The sequence below is a fragment of the Propithecus coquereli genome, unplaced genomic scaffold, assembly GCF_000956105.1.
Source record: "Propithecus coquereli isolate 6110/MARCELLA unplaced genomic scaffold, Pcoq_1.0 Scaffold239, whole genome shotgun sequence".
In the NCBI taxonomy this organism is placed as follows: Eukaryota; Metazoa; Chordata; class Mammalia; order Primates; family Indriidae; genus Propithecus; species Propithecus coquereli.
In genome coordinates, this window is record NW_012147941.1 from 23797 (window position 1) to 40291 (window position 16495).

The window sequence follows — 16495 nt, forward strand, 5'->3', positions numbered from 1 at the left end:
TGAGATATCTTGGGGATGGGACCCAAGTCTAAACACAACATTCATTTATCTTTCGTGTACACCTTATACACATAGCCTGAAGGTAATTTTATACAACATTTTTAATAATCTTGTGCATGAAACAAACATTGTGTAAACTGAACTATCAGAAAGCAAAGTTGTGACTATCTCAGCCACCCATGTGGACAATCTGTGATTGTTTGGCATCACCATCCTGCCTCTGAATGTATATGCTACCAATAGCAATAATTTTCTTACAGTGATCTACACATAGGTACTTAACAGTAAATAAAAGTCATACCATTAATACATTGAAAAGGTAATGTGTTTAGGGTAACTATGTAGCACAGTAGCATCACCAGAATACCTGTAGCAGCTGTTAAACAACAGCAAGAACCAATAACAGCCAGCTTTCAGTCTCCACCTACAATGCTGTGTTTTCATTAACACATTGACTGCCACGTGAGTTGTATTTAACTCAGGCTAGTTTTGAGCCTGGGGCCTCGTGAAGCAAAACCCTGGAGTTGGTTCATAAAAATCTCACTTGCTGATGTTCTTATTGTTACAATTAATATTGACAATTTAATTCTAAAAACATGGATTGCATTGCATGTAACTTATGCACAGAAAACAATAATAAAAAAATAACAAATTAGAAAGGATAGTTTTGTTTTAATGAAACACCATGGCCCCAGGAAAAAAAAATTTTTTCTAGTGTGGCCGTCAATGTGTTAAAAGGTCACTATACACTGTACTTTTTTTTTTTAGGTGAGAAGAAATATCAGAAGCACTCGAGGGACCAGGAAGTGGGTCATCTAGGGCTAAGGAGGCATTCTGTTGGATGGCTTTTCTAAGTGATTCTTCCAGAGTCATCTGCCTCATTAACAATGAGTTTTGTCTTAGAAGTCTCTCTTTGATTTTATAAACTGATAGGATTTCTCATTCTGTTATGAGTGCATGCTGCTCTAGTCCTTCAATAAGCCCATCATGCATTTTCACTATGTCACCTACAGGCACTGTTTCTGTAGTGTTAACAATGTCATCATCACCACTAGTATCATGATCACCTTGATTAAGAACCATTTCACCATTGGTCAATAATGTACAACTGGAGCCTCTTTATGTTAAAAATTTCTTTGATATTCACTTCTTCCAGCTTACTGACAGATTCTGAGCATATATCTTTTGTATGTGTTAGGAGGTCAGAACTTTATTTCTCACTTGACGTACAGAATCTTTCAAAGCCACCACCTTGTTCATCGTCATCACTGAACTCATCGATGAATTTCTCTGTGGCTTCATGATCAGCAGAAACTTTATCACCACAAATCGTTAAAAATTTAATGCCATGTCTTTTCTCAAATTTCTGCAACCAGCCTCTTGGATGTTCATGGTTCCCTTCAATTTTCAGTTCACTGTGATAGATCTTTGCTTGTTTCATGATCAGCATACCAGCAAGTGGCATGTGTTCCCTGCAACGCTGATGGATCTACTCTTTCAATACACGATCGAGATCTTCATTTTTAGCTTTATGCAGTATTTTTCTGTTTTTCATTAACTTCTGTTCATCGCTTTGAGCATAGAACTTCACCAGTTTATCCTTCTGTTTCTTCAGGTCATACATGGTGGTCGTTCCAACGCTGTACTCTTCTGTAAGACGTTTCACCCTCACACCACTGGGCAGTTTCTCCCACAGCTTGACTTTCTGTGCTATAGATAAACATAAATGCTTCCTCTTTTTCTGACACTGTTATTCATAGGGGTATCTGCAGGCTTTTTTGACATTTTCAACAATATCTTTACATCTAACAACAGAACAGAACAGAACAGAACAGGGCATGCAGAACACAGGAGGCACTAAATTCTGGGGTCCTGGGATCACCCAACCTCCAAGGAGCTTTTAAGGAGTACTCAGGAGTCCCCGCCCCTCCCGGGAGGCCGCCAGGCCCAGGCAGGGGCAGGGCCCCACAGACACTGCAGTGTGCTGGATGCTGCAACCTGCAGTTCGGTTGGTGGGGTGCAGTAAGTGGAGCTGCTGACACTACGGACCGGGGCTGGGACAGCTGCAGCCTGAGCCAGGCACCAAGGCCCTGTCAGGGACTGAGGCAGGCGTGGTCCTGCTCTGGCCCATGCACATAGCCAGGCTGCGTGGGGGCCTGATGTCCAAGGAATCTGTGCACAACGGGCCTCGGGCACCGAGGTGTGCGCCACGGGCTGCCGCGGCCTGGCCATCTTCCGCAGCCCAGGGGACATGATGTATTTTAAAATTTGTTAATATGGTGAATTATATTGATGACTTACTAATATATATAGTCTTATTCGGCTTATTTCTTCTTGAGTGAATTTTGTTAGTCTGTGGCTTTCAAGGAGTTGGCATCCATTCCATCTAAGTTATTGAGTTTATGGGCATAGAGTTATTCATAGTATTTCTGTATTATACTTGTAATGTCTGTGGGCTCAGTACTCCTGACATTGGTAGATTTGTTCATTCTCTCTCTCTCTCTCTCTCTGGTCTGGTGAAAAATTTACCAATTTTACTTGTCTTTTCCAAGAACCAGCTTTTGATTTTAATTAATTCTCTCTATTAATGAATTAACTGTTTTTAATTTCATTGATTTATAATTTTTATTATTTCCTTCCATCTATTTGTTCAGGTTTAATTAATTTGTTCTTCTTTCTCTAATTTTTTAAAGTTATTGATTTTTAGATCTGTCTTCTTTTCTAATACGTGCATTCAGTGCTATAAATTTCCCTCTAAGCACTGCTATAGCTGCATCTCACAAATTTTGGTGTGTTGTATTTTCATTATCATTTAGTTCAAGATAATTTTTGATTTTCCTTAAGACTTCTCCCTTTGGTCCATGGGTTATTTAGAAGTGTGCTGCTTAATTTCCAAATATTTGGGAATTTTCCAAGCATCTTTTTATTGCTAATTTCTAGTTTAAGTCCATTGAAGTCAGAGAACATACTGTGTATAATTTCTGTTCTTTTACATTTATCAAGGTTTGTTTTATGATGCTGAGTATGGTCTGTCTTAGTGAATGTTTCATGTGCACTTGAGAAGAATGTGTGTTCTGCTATCGTTTGGTGGAATGTTCTATAAATGTCCATTATATTTAGTGGAGAATTTTATTCAAATCCTCTATATCTTTACTAATCTGTGTCAACTGTGGATTAGTTTCAATTGGTTGGTTTTTCTCCTCATTATGGGTCATATTTTTCTGCTTGTTTACATGCCAGGAAATTTTTGTCTGGGTACCAGACATTTTGAGTTGTATCTTCTTGGGTGCTGGATATTTTTGCATTCCTGTACATACATATTCTCGTGCCTTATTCTGAGATGCAGTTAAGTCACTTTGAAACAGTTTGATCCTTTCAGGTTTTGCTTAAGTTTTCTTAAGCAGGCCCAAAGGAGTGCTCAGTCTAGGGATAATTATTCCCCATTCCTGAGACAAGACCCTTATGTGAATTCTACTCAGTGTCACGTGAGTCATGGGGTTTTCCAATCTGGCTGGTGAGAACAGACACTGTCCCCAGGCCTGTGTGAGTGGTGGCGCTATTCTCTGGGTGATATTTCCCCCAGACATTGGTAGATTCCTCACATGAATGCCCTGATTAGAGCTCAGCTGAATACTTGAAAGGACCCTCTTTTGGATCTCTGAAGCTCTCTCTCTGCACAGCTCTCTCCTGTCCAGCACTCTGTCCTGTGAACTGTAGACACGTTGGTCCCCCAGACTCTGAGCTCCACTCAGGAGTCCACTGTGCTTTCTCGATCCCTCTCCCTGTACTACACACCACTGAAAACTCTCCCAAAGCAGTAAGCTGGGAGCTCACAGGGCTCACGTCATTTGTTTCCCATCTCGTAGAGATCACCATTCTTGCCTGATGTCCAGAAAAATGCCTGGAAAACTCCCAAATATTTTTAAATGAAGCAACACACTTCTAAATCAACCATAGATCAAACAGTTGTTTCATGTATTTTGTCCATTTTGTGGCATGAAAAATCCATCTTGGCCAAAAGCAAAGTCACTCGTTCTATTCTTTATACACTTTTACATTGTGTGAATGTTTATAGTGCACTTGTATCATTTTCTAAATTTGAAAAGAAAGACGTATTCATCAACGTTAAGGCAAGAGGAGAGAATAACCCCAAGCCAGCAGCTGCTTGTGATGTGTGCTTTCTGCTGGTCTCTACATCCTGTGCCTCCTTGAAGTGAAGTTCCCAGGGCCGTGGTGCCAGCCACTCCTGGCGGCAGCTCTGGGTAGAGTGTGCCAGGCCATCTCCACTCTCATCTCAAGAAAATTGCTTTCCATTCTATGACAGTGATTACGGGGACATGCACATGAATTGAGCGAGGTCCTCATAGCACAGCGAGACTGGACAAGATGTTCCCTTCCTGATAAGGGCTGGGCTGCGGGTGGTCTGTGTTCCCTCATTGCTCACATACGCCGTGTGATTTAACACCGTTTTAAAATTCCCCCAGCCGGTGGTGTCTGGCTCCAGCCACTTGAAGTCGTACAGATAAAAACCTAAGCAAAGAACACTGAGACCTTGGCTCCCTGACATTTTGCCACCGGCTCTGCCAGAGCCCAGCAGGCACGTTAAATCACTGCAGTCCATAATGAGATGCTGCAGCGACTGAAATAAAGCGGGGGCTCTTCTTTGAGAGTCACGTGGTTCTCTTGCTGTTACTTTTGGCAGAAGGAGCATCAGGCAGCTTCTGGGAGGTTCCATCCAACTGTGGCAGAAGAGACGAAGCCAGCCCCATGCAGAGGGTGTCGGTTCCACACAGCTCCACGGAGATGCAGAGAGCTGTTCCGATGGCCTTTGACCTGCAGGGTCTGAAGCAGAAAACATCAGTCTACTCAGCTGTGTGGTGGAGTCTGGATGAGGGATGGTCAGGGCCAGGTCTAGAAAGACCTTGAATACCAGGCCAAAGAGTCTCCAGCTAGTGGCTCTGTGGTGTTTCTATATTGCCTTCCCACAAGGTTGCCATGAAATGTTGGTTCACTTTGATTTTTTTGGAGGGCACAATTCCTAGGAAATTGTGGTGTTGGGTGTCTGGGTAAAAAATCCCTGAGTACCAGGTGCTGAACAAATTCATTACCAGCAGGCTCACACTATGAGAAATGTTAAAGGCAGTCCTTCAGGCAGGAGGAAAATCATACCAGAGGAAAATACGGATTTACACAAAGAATGTAAATCACAAGAAGTGGTAACTACGTGGGTAAATAATAAAAGACTTTTTTCTTATTATTTAAAACTCTTTAGAAGACAATTGGTTATAAAGCAAAAGCAATGATAATGCATCGTGGGGTTTATAACCCATGTAGAAGTAAAATGTATCAGAAAAAATAGCACAGAGGCCAGGAAGGGAGAAAAGAACAGGAGCCAGCCCGGACCCCGCTACCAGGACGACAGGATGCTCTTGGCCAGGGAGGGAGGGAAGAGAGGAGGGAAGGGGGCCCCTGGGTCAATTCTGCCAAGTTTGCCAGACTCTACTTTCAGCCCTTTCCTGATTTTCTGTCCCCGCCAACCCCTACCATGCTATGTTAGTGAAATGATCTCCTCCATCCCGGAAGTGGCCAGAGTGGAGGGCACCGTGGGGGGAAATCAGGAAATGAGGCCGGGACAGGCAGACCCAGTAAGAAGCTGTTACAGTGCTCGGGTGAGAGAAGGCGGTGGCCTGGAGGGGAGCGGGACACAGAGCCTGTCGCAAGGCAGCAGGGGGGATCAGTCAGACTCAGTGACTGTGGCCGTGTGGCATGTGTATGAAGACACCCCTGGGCAAGTGGCAGGGCCCACATCCACACACAGACCAGGTTAAAAGATGATGTTTCCGAGGCAGAACTGACAGTCCTCAGTGAGCCCAGACGTGGGGAGGGCTGGGAGCGGAGGAGAGAGATGTTGGCATTTTACGACTCCCTCTTCTTCTCCTGCACATTCTGGCTGGGTCCTTCTGTTCCACCCCGACATGAGTCACTCTGTGTCCTAATGGCAGACCCAGCGGTGGCCATTAGGGCTGTCAGTGCCGCCACATACGCAGTCGTAGCCACGACATTCCTATCTTGTGCTCACTCTGAGTCTCGCTAAACTCCCACACAGGAGGCTCCGCTGGACTTCCCAGCTCATGGGGCACCACGAATGTTCCGTGTGAACGGGGCGGCGAGAGACAGGAACGTATAGCGTGGATCTCCTCTGCTCACAGGCATGCTTATAAAACACAAGGTCAAAGATAAAGTTATTAAGGGTTTCGAGATGGCAACAGCAGAGCATTAAACCAAACTTGAAGTCTACTGAGTGCAGGGCCCTGTCTGGCTCACAGGTCACTTGTGCGTGAAGCTGGTCCTATGTCCCTGATGGTATTTCAAAAAGGTTTCTGTCCTTCTGCTGGACTCCAAGTCCAGTGCTCTGCCAAGCTCTGTTGGTAAGTGAAGTCCAGCTGGCGATGGAGCGTATGCCTGTGAGCAGAGGAGATCCGCGCCATACGTTCCTGCTGTCTCTCGCCACCCCGTTCACACAGAGCGATCGTGGTGCCCCATGAGCTGGGAAGTCCAGCGGAGCCTCCTGTGTGGGAGTTTGGTGAGACACAGAGTGAGCGCAGCCGTGTCACAGCCACGACGGCGTAAGCGGGGGTGCGGACAGCCCGGAAGGCTGCGCTTCCCGTTTGAACCAGAACAATCGCCAAGTGCAGCAAGAGGCAACGGTATTCCAACAAACGTAAATGACCAAGGAAACTTCAGTTGCGTCACTGCGCCCTACAAGCCAACCACGCGTGCTGCAAATGGTGACAGAGCGAGAGGAGAAGAGAAGGCGCCTCGGGGTGCACCTTCCTTTCAGCCCTTTCTCAACCAGCCATGACCCAAACGCATGCGTGTTGGTAGAATGTGCGTATCAAGAAGTGAAATCAAAGCAGTTGAGTTAATTTTGCGCCGAATTTCCACTCTCTCGTAAAAATGAAACACCTACACAGGAACAAGCTATGAAATACAAATTGTGTAATTTCAGGGATTCTGTGTCCCATTTAAATGTCCTTATAGTTGCATGTAAAACCGGCATTGCCTAACATAAAAAACGAATGGTAAAGTTCATGCTAATAATTTAAAGTTCTAGTTTTTCTTTACTTAGAACAACATTAAATAGCAAATAAAAAACACCACAGCAAGAGAGAGACTGCAGCAGAGCGGGAAAAGATTTACAGTATGTTCAACAGCATTTTTTCCAGCTTTTTAATCAAGGGCACCACATACGCATTTCTCGCTGGGCCTCGCGAGTTATGTAACTGGCCCTGCAGGGAGAAGTCAGTGCACCTGGCCCGGAGGTTGTATCTGTTACGTAACCCGTCAGCCATCAAGATGTGCTAATTAAGCTGCGAACATCAGGAAATGTGAGCGCTGGAGGAAGTTCTAATTACCTCTCCTCTGAAAGTCGCAGGAGGTGGGTGGCAGGGTCCCCCGGGAGAGTGGCCCTGGCCCCGCAGAGGAGCGGATGAGGACAGGACGGAAGGAATCTAGGAAGGAGGCGAGGAGGCCGAGGTCTGCCCAGCACGCGCCGTTGCCCGCGCCATCACTGTGCCCTGCCCTCCGCATCTTACACCACAGCAAGCCCGGGAGATGGGGACTGTCCCCCTCCCCCTGACAGATGAGGAGATGGGGCCTGAGCGGTGAGGTGACTGGTCCTGTAGCCAGTGTGGACAGAGCCGTCCCTCGGGGCACAGACAGAGGCTCACCCTGCACCAGCCCTGTGGCCGCCATGGGACAGAGACTCTGACACTGTCCTCCAGGCCCCCAGTCCAGTGGGGGACGGACGATGACAGCACAGTGGGCTCTGATGGGGGCGTGGGAGGTGTGGGAGCCAGAGGAGTCTCAGCCCAGCCTGGGGTCAGGGTGTTCCCCGAGGAGGTGCTGTCTGCACTGGGGCCTGGGTATGGGCAGGGGTTAGTCCTGCCTGGAGGAAGAAGAGGAGGAGGAGGAGAGGAAAAAAGGGGGACGAAGGAGGAGGAGGGGAGAAGGACTTGTTGGAGGGCAGGCAGGGGGCAGGTGACAAGGTTACGGCCCCCCAGGGGGCCCCACTGGAGGCGAGCAGAGCTAGGGGTTAAGAGCAGGGACTCCCAGCTGGGAGACAGACGCTGGGCAGGTCACTGGTCCTCTCTGGGCTGGGTCTCCCCACACTAAGTGGGGGTGATGACAGTGGCCACCTCCCCCTAGGGCAGTGCAAGAGTGAAGGAGCTAATATCTGTAGGCACTGAGGATGGCACGGGGGTGGGGGGACCACCGCAGGGCTGTCTGAGCGGGAGCCCGCCTGCTCTGCCTGGTCCAGCCATGGGCGCTCTGGGCGTGCTGGACTCACCCTGGCATGAGCGGACCCCAGCAGCTTCCCCACTATCTCTCATGGGGACAGCGGCCTGGACTCACAGAGGGTGACTCAGCCCCTCCCGGCCTCCCCACCCTTCCTGGGCTGTGGGTGACTCCCTGGAGCCCCCAGTGAGCCACTTTGCCTTCCCTCCCTGCAGAAGAAGCTCCTTAAACTCTATGTCACATTGACAAGGACGTCCCAAAGGCCAACAACCCATCCCCGCCCCACCCTGCCTGCCCCTCCCCCTCCTTCATCCACAGCCGCTCCCCAAGGCAAAGGTAGCCCTGGGGTCCCAGAGCAAGGCCTGCTATATGTCCCTGGGAAACTCACCTGTCCTCTCTCAGCCTCAGTTTCTCCATATGTAAAGTGAGGAGCTTGGACAGGGAAATAGAGCTCCCATTTTAAGAGGCCTACTGCGTGCTGGGCCCTGGCACACCCACTGCCCCAGAGCTCTGGACACCCAGCATTACTGGTTCCCCTGCTCCTGTCCCCACCTTTCCTATGTGACATCAGCAGTCACCGGGCAGAACAGCCATCCTCCACATCACGTGCATCGCTGCTCAAGGACCTGCTGTGGCTCCCACTGTTGACTACCTCAAGCCTCCTGCCTCCCCACTCGGCAGCTGTACCACCAGCCCCCTCCCCTTCCTTCCCCTACAGGAAACCCAGGCCAGGCAGGTCTCCACTGTGCTCCCAGCACCCTAACCCCCTGACCCTGCCTGGGCTTTGCTCCTTCTACATCTTCTCCCTTCCTTCCCTTCCCCCTTCTAAGGAACTCCTATGCATCCTTCAAAGCCCTGTCCACATCTCATAGGTGAGGCCTTTTCCAGGCAGAACTAATCGCTCCCTCAACTCTGTCATGGAGCAGCTAATAGAGAAACTGCTCGGAGCTCGGAACAGGTGCCAGGCTCTGTCCTCACCTGTCATATGTGTCATCTCACTGAATCCTCACCACCACCCTGTGAGACAGAGGTCATTATTGTCTACTGTACAGATGAGGAAGCTCAGAGAGGTGATGTAACTTGCCTGAGGCCACACAGCCAAAAGCAGTGGAGCACCTACCTCCCCACTTTTTGTAATTATCCATTTCCCAGCTTGTCTCCCCAGCTAGGCCATGCGCAACCTGAGCAGGAGTCGGTCCTGGTCGGCCCTGTGTTGCCGGGGCCTGGTTTGCTCAGTAAGTGCATCTGCAGGCGGGTCCCACCCCAGCCTTTGCTCCTGCCAGCCCCTCCCTGGGCGCCCGTCCTAGTCTGTCTGTGAGTCTGTCCTCCGTAGTTCCCACAGCCTGCTTCTTGGGGGCCTTGGGCTTCCCCAGAACCTTCCTGCCTCTTTTCCCAGCTGCCTGCCGGGGTCCGGGCCCCCATGAGATGCATATTCCAGGGCCCAGGACCTGCCTTTCTTGGCCCCTCCTCAAGGTGCCGGCCCCAGGCTACACAAGGAAGTGCCCAGAGCTCTCTCGCTGGATTAAATGTGGACTCGGCCCCAGTTTGGGTCAGTGGCAAATCCCACCCCCAATGCCTGTTGTCCCAGCTGCCCCTGACGTACAAACTCCCACGTTCCTCCTGCACGCGGCCAGGGAAGAGCCGGGACTCTGGGGTCAACCAGACCTGGGTTCAAATTCCGCTCCTGCCACTTAGCGAGCTGAGTAACCCGGGACAGTCGGTCCATCCTCAGGAACTCAGACTCCTCTCCAGGAAATGGGGGACAGGAGAGGGCTGACGGGGTGCAGCAGATGCCTGGCCGTGGTGCACAGTAGGTGCTCAGCAAACCTCAGCACCCACCTCTCCCCGACAAGGCCAGGCAAGCTCTGCAAGGTGCATCCCGCTCTGAGCTAACAACTCTGAGAAGCGTCTGAATGATCCTTGATCAGAGCAGCCTCGACCCCCCGGCCCCACCCTCAGGGGCCCCAGCCGGGCCTCGAGCCCCATCGGCCCTGCTTCTCCTAGCAAAATCTGTGCGGGTTTTGCACAAACACACTTCGTACTCATTACATAGAATAAATCTTCCAGGCTGTTCAAATTTCAAATAGAATATTCTCCCCCAGAGGAATGGCTGCACTCGGCAAAGGTCACACATAAAACACACTGCGTTGGACGGGGACAGGAAGCGAGGACTCGATTAAGCAGCAGTTGCCTTTCATTAGGGGAAATCCTGGTCTGTCTCCTTCAAAGAGTGCATGCTCCCCCAGGGCCGCACTTTCCTCCCCACCACCCAGGAATGCTTAATTTAGGAGCTTCAAGCAGCGCTGCTTCCTATAGCAACATTGTGCGTTGGTCGTGTTTACTGAGCGCTGCCTCCTTAGGCCCACCGAGGCCTGCGTGGGCGGGTGTGGGTGGTAGTATCGTTGTCCCCGGTGCAGGGATGGGGACCTGCAGGCACTGAGAGGTGAAGGGACTCACTCAAGACCACACAGCATTCAGGGCTGGGACTGGGATTTGAACCCAGGTCTCTCTGGCTCTCAGGCCCCTTCTCCTTCCCCCCACCCTCCTGCTCCCTGGAAACAGGGGAGGATTACAGCAGGAAAGGGGAGCAGGGAAATCAGCCCGGTCTAGGCTGAAGCACCCCAGGCTTTGGTTTCAACCCACTCCTTTGCTCATTTGCATATATTTGCATGCCACAGGGCTCCAGAAGCCTTGAGAACAGGCAATAACATCAATTAATTAGTGCAACCAACCAGTGAGCACTTAGTTGCAAGATACACTTCACCAAGGTAAGAAACGGAATAGAAATTGAAAATGATCTGTTTCATCACCTCCCGGTCCAGTAGAGCTGACCCTAAATCGGCTCCACCCCTACCATCAGCACCTTTGGGTCAGAAGTGAAACCCTCAAGGGGAAAGACATCCCTTGCTCAGTTCCCTGGAAGAACAAATTAGACACAGATAGAGATGACACAGGCAGACGCAGACACAGGGGATGGAGGACCCACCTCCGTTCTCTGCAGACCGGCCAGAGGCAGAGCCCTCGCCCAGCCCGGGGCCTGTGGAGGCTCAGACACCGTCCTTGGGGTGAAAGGACTTCCTGGGCAGAGCGTGGTCTGGCCCGGGTCACACAGACACCACTGAGAGGCAGCTCTGGCCTCCCTCGGGGTCCACCCATTAGTGTCCAGTCCCCGAGTGACCTGGGAGGAGCAGGCAGTCAGAGATCCTCAGGACTTGAGGCCCAAACAAAGTCATGCGGGTTCTTTAAACTGCTCCCTCTTCACGGGCACAGGAGGGACCACGGCTGTACACAGCAGAGGCCAGAGTCATGGTCACTCAGGGCCGGGCGAGGGTCTGCCCACACGCTAAGGGAAGGCTGGACGCAGGGCAGAGCCAGCCTGGACGCGGGGGTGAGCAAACACACTGAGGAGGGGACACGGGGACCGCAGGGGGATCAGCCCCACCTGCCTGAGTAAGGGCGCAGGTGCCAATGGGGGTGTCAGGAAGGGAGGGAAGAATGAAGGAACCTGGGGGACAGGAGACAGAGGAAGCCCACGACTGGGGTCTCGCCGCTGCCTCCTTCAGCTGTGCTGCTGCCCCGCAGGAGAGCTGAGATCATCCACCCAGTCCCACAGGGGAGGGACATGAGGCACAGAGAGGTTAGGCAACTGGCCCCACGTCACTCAGCTCATGGGGGCAGAACTGAGATCCCGGCCCCGACTCTCATGGCTCCACGGCGCGCCCCTGGCTGCTTCCCCAGATCTGCCGTGGGCCGGTGCCGTGGCCTGGGCTCATCAGGGGACTTGGCCTCCTTTATTCCCCGGTTGACATGTGAAGTGGATTTAATAAAATCCAGCTCTTTATGTCGGAGTAAAACCTTGCCAGGTCCTTCTAAGTTGCTCTCACGTTCCGGTGCCGGGATTCAGGATCCAACCGTCCCGTGTGCTCAGGGCCGGGATGTGGCTGGGAGCGGACGGCATCTCTCTGGTGACCGCTTCTGATGTGCTTTAGTTTGTGCCTCTTTTCTGTCCCCGTCTGGTCAAAGGAGTCCCAGGAGGCCAGCAGACTGCCCTCTGTCCCCAGGCTGAGGCCAGGTGCCACAGGAGGGTGGACGGGGGGGTTCTCTGTAGGAGGCCCCCTCCACCTCCTGTGGCTCCCAAGGCCCATACCCCACCATCCTGGGTGGTGGCAGCCAGGGCCCCACAGCCCCCAGACTAGGCCTGCAGCTTCACCCCCGTGTCCTGACGCTCAAGTCCTCCTGACATGCTCGCAGCTCCCAGGCTTTGCACTGGCTGTTCCCTACGCCTGGATGCCTTTCTCGTACCTTCTCCATCTGGACACATCCTGCTCATCCCCCAAGGCCCAAGGATGGGGGGCGGGGAGGGAGCCAATGCGCTTTGCCCTGACCTGTGCCAAGGGCTGTGCTGGGGATTGAGTGCCCCCAGTGAGCCCCAAGGCAGCCCAGAACCAACCACAGAGTGGGCTTCATTTGCCCCTTTTACAGATGGACAAACTGAGGCTCTGAGACATTGAGTAACCTGCCCAAAGTCACCCAGTGGTCAGTGGCAGGGCTGGATAACTGACCAGCTGGCCCACAGACCAGCCTTGTCCGCCCACCCCTGGCTCTGGGCATCCTCACCACCCCCAGGAAGGGGCATTGCTCCTTCCTTCATGCCCTCATGGCTGAGCATCTTCTCTCACGCGCGTTCCCTGTCTGTGTGCCTCTGCCCTGACTGTCCCTCCCCCAGGAGAGGAGCGGAATGGATTCATCTCTTGTTAATTTTGTTGAACCTAAGTGGGTCAAGGTGAGCGAGTGGCCTCATCCCATTCCGTGTCCTCGTGCTTGACTCTGCCCTAGAGGAGACAGACCCTTTGGCAAGGGAGCAAGCCGCGCTTGGCTAGTTAAGCCTCTGCAGGTGTCAGCTCCTCGTCGGGGAGGGGCTGGGACAGAGCAGTGGGTGGGTCACGTGGGGGCACATTTAGGCTCAGCAGCAGCAGCCAGAGCTGCCCGACAACAGGACGGGAGGCCCTGGGAGGTCCCCACAGTGAATAGTTCAAGCTCTTTCTCAGGGGACAGTGAAGGGAGGCTCCTGCATCCCCGGGGCGGTTGGAGTAGGGTCACTTCCTGAGCTCGGATTCCCGTTCCAGGGTGTCTGTCTCAACTCCATGCTTCTCTGGGCTGATTCTGTGATGTCAGGGGTCCAAGGCTGTGGGCGATGTCCCACGTCTGCTGAAGATTCCTTCCTTCTGTCACCTTGCGTCTGTGCGTCCCCAAATGATTCTGCGATCCCAGAGTGCCAGGGTTCTGTGAAAGGGACCAGATGCTCAGATGCTGTGATTCAAAGACTTCATGAGAGTGTCTCTGAGTCTGCGAAGGAAGCTCTGACTCCAAGGTCTGCGCCTCGCAGATGTCGTGGAAGGGACTGCGAGACCTGAGGATCTTCCCAGACCCTCCCCCACGTCAGCATCTGCAGAGCAAGGACGCTGGGCCGACGACCTCCGGGCCCCCCTCAGTGGGAAAATGTGGGGTCCTGCCCATGCTCCCCTCGCCCCGCCCACCCGTCTCTCCCACGGCGACCCCACAGGCCAAGCAGGCGAAATGGGCCCTGAAGCCCTGAAGCCCAGGAGCTCGGCCGGCAGGTGTGTCCCCTGAACACTGTGCTGCTGACGCCACTGCTGTTGTTTCCTGTTGTGTTAATTATGAGGATTGAGATGGGGACGCGACCGTTGCTCAGTGGAGTTTTCTGGCACGTCTTCCTGCAAATGAGCAGCTTGGGGACCAGGAGCCACCGTCATGTCCCGTCCCTTTGCTCTTCTGACAGACTCGCCCTGCTCACCCTGGAGGTCTCCTCTCAACCTTTAATCTGCTGTGTTCCCAGCTGCTCTGAGCAGCGCTGTCCTGCCAGGGTCATTCTGGTTTCTCTGGGAAGGAATTTGGTTCCTGGGCAGGAGAGAAAGGGGGAAACAGGCAGGGAGGGGCTGGAAACCTGGAGGAGGCCGATCCGTGCTGGGTCCTCCAGGACAGCCCAGGGCGGCTCCCTCCCCATCCCCAACCTTAGCCACCCCTGAGCAGGAAGGTCGGGGCGCCTGCCACAGGGTGGGAACCGGAGCTCTTGCAGACTTGGCCATGGGAGGGGACGAGCCGCTCCGCTCTCATGCCCCTGTGTGTTCTCAGCCTACAGTCAGGACACGGCAGCTCTGAGAGGCTGCTCCCACCTGGCGGGTGGCTGAGCTGGACTCAGACCCCAGCCTGCCTGGCCCCGAGCCAATCCGTCTCCCGCCCTGCCATCTGACCTGCGCACAGTGCAAGGAGCACGCCCCTGCTGGGGACAGGCCTCGTGCAGCTCAGCTGAGGACTGCGGTGCTGAGCTATTGGCCCCTTCCCCATTGAAAGCCACCAGTCACCTCACCCAGAATAAAGCCCCTGAAAATAACAGTGACACTAATAATAATACCACCAATCCCCGCTGTCCTAGCTGGGCTGAGCCCCTGCCAGCACCACCTTCCGCGTCTCATCAACCCTCACCACGACCGTGTGAGATGCTGCCACTCACCCCGTGTCACAGATGAGGAAACTGAGGCTCACAGAGGAGCAGCGACCTGCCCAAGGCCCCACGACCACAGGCAGAGCCAGGCTGTCCCCAGCATCTGACTCTGGCACTCACAGGCCTGGTCACTTCTGTGTTTCTTGCTGTTCCCACTGCCCCCGGCATAATATTGATACAATTGTCCCTTAAAACTGCCTTGAAATGGACTCTTTGTTTTCAGTTTGCCTCACCCTGAGCAGTAAGATCCATGAAATCAAGGGTTCAATGCACTGATTGCCTGTGAGTTTCTTTCTGATACCCCTTAAAATAAATACGTGTCTGGTAAAATATCAAGCTGTCCACGCACAACCCATAGTCACCCCGTACCCCCAGTGAGCACGACCCACTCCCCGGGAGGCCAGTAGGAAGTGGGAAGAGGTGGCAACACCACGGGTGGATGTGGCCTGCCAGGTGGACGTGGCCCGCCAGGTGGACGTGGTCTGGCCTCCCCCAGCCCAGGCCCGCCCAGGGCAGCGCTGCCGGTTCCTTTCTCCAAGGAGCCCCCCTCGCCTGCTGCTCCCAGGCTGGGCCTTGGCTAAGGAGACTCCATGGCAGCTGGAGGGCCCCCCCCCCCGACCACAGGCCCTGGGAAGGAAGGCACCGTGGGGGACAGAGGTTGAGGCTGTGATGCCCCCTGGCCCCGAGAATGGAACACATGTTGGGGTGCTCACCACATGCCCCTCCTGCCTCCCAAGGGAAACCCCAGGCACCTAGGAACAGAATTCCAGGCTCTGCTGCGCCCCAGGGAGAGAAGCCAGGAGGTGACTTCTGTTCAGGTGCCAAAAGGCCTGCCAGGAACAAAGACAGAAAACCGCAAAGGAAAATCTGAAAACAAGAAAAGGGAACAGGCCGGGTGCAGTGGCTCACGCCTGTAATCCTAGCTCTCTGGGAGGCCGAGGCGGGCAGATTGCTTGAGCTCAGGAGTTCGAAACCAGCCTGAGCAAGAGCGAGACCCCGTCTCTACTAAAAATAGAAAGAAATTAATCGGACAACTAAAAATATATAGAAAAAATTAGCCGGGCATGGTGGTGCATGTCTGTAGTCCCAGCTACTTGGGAGGCTGAGGCAGAAGGATTGCTTGAGCCCAGGAGTTTGAGGTTGCTGTGAGCTAGGATGACGCCACGGCACTCTAGCCCGGGCAACACAGTGAGACTCTGTCTCAAAAAAAAAAAAAGAAAAGGGAACAGCACCTTCCAGAAAGGCAGCCACATCCTCAACCCCCTGCAGGAACCACGAGGCAGGTCGGGGGAGAAGGCAGAAGAATCCTCCAGACAGGAGTGGGGGCTGCAGGGAGTCCAGACAGGGCACCAGCCGGGGAGGAGACCCCAATCCAAGGCCCCTAGAGAGCACATGGGGACACAGGAGGTCTTCTACTGGGGAGCAGAAGATCCAGGGGCGTGCCTAGCTTTTCCTGTCCACACTGCAGGCCCCTTCTCCTCCCGGCCTCTCTTTTCCCTTCCATAAAATGGGACGCAACAGTGCCTCGCTCCTGAGGTTGCAGGGATGTGACACTTAGCACAGGACGCTCTCAGCACCATCAGCTCTCAGTCTTGTGTCATCGCACGTCGTTTACGGGCTGTGGGGAGCAGAGGGTGCGGACGTGCCGTGCGTGGCCCCAGATTCATTCATTCA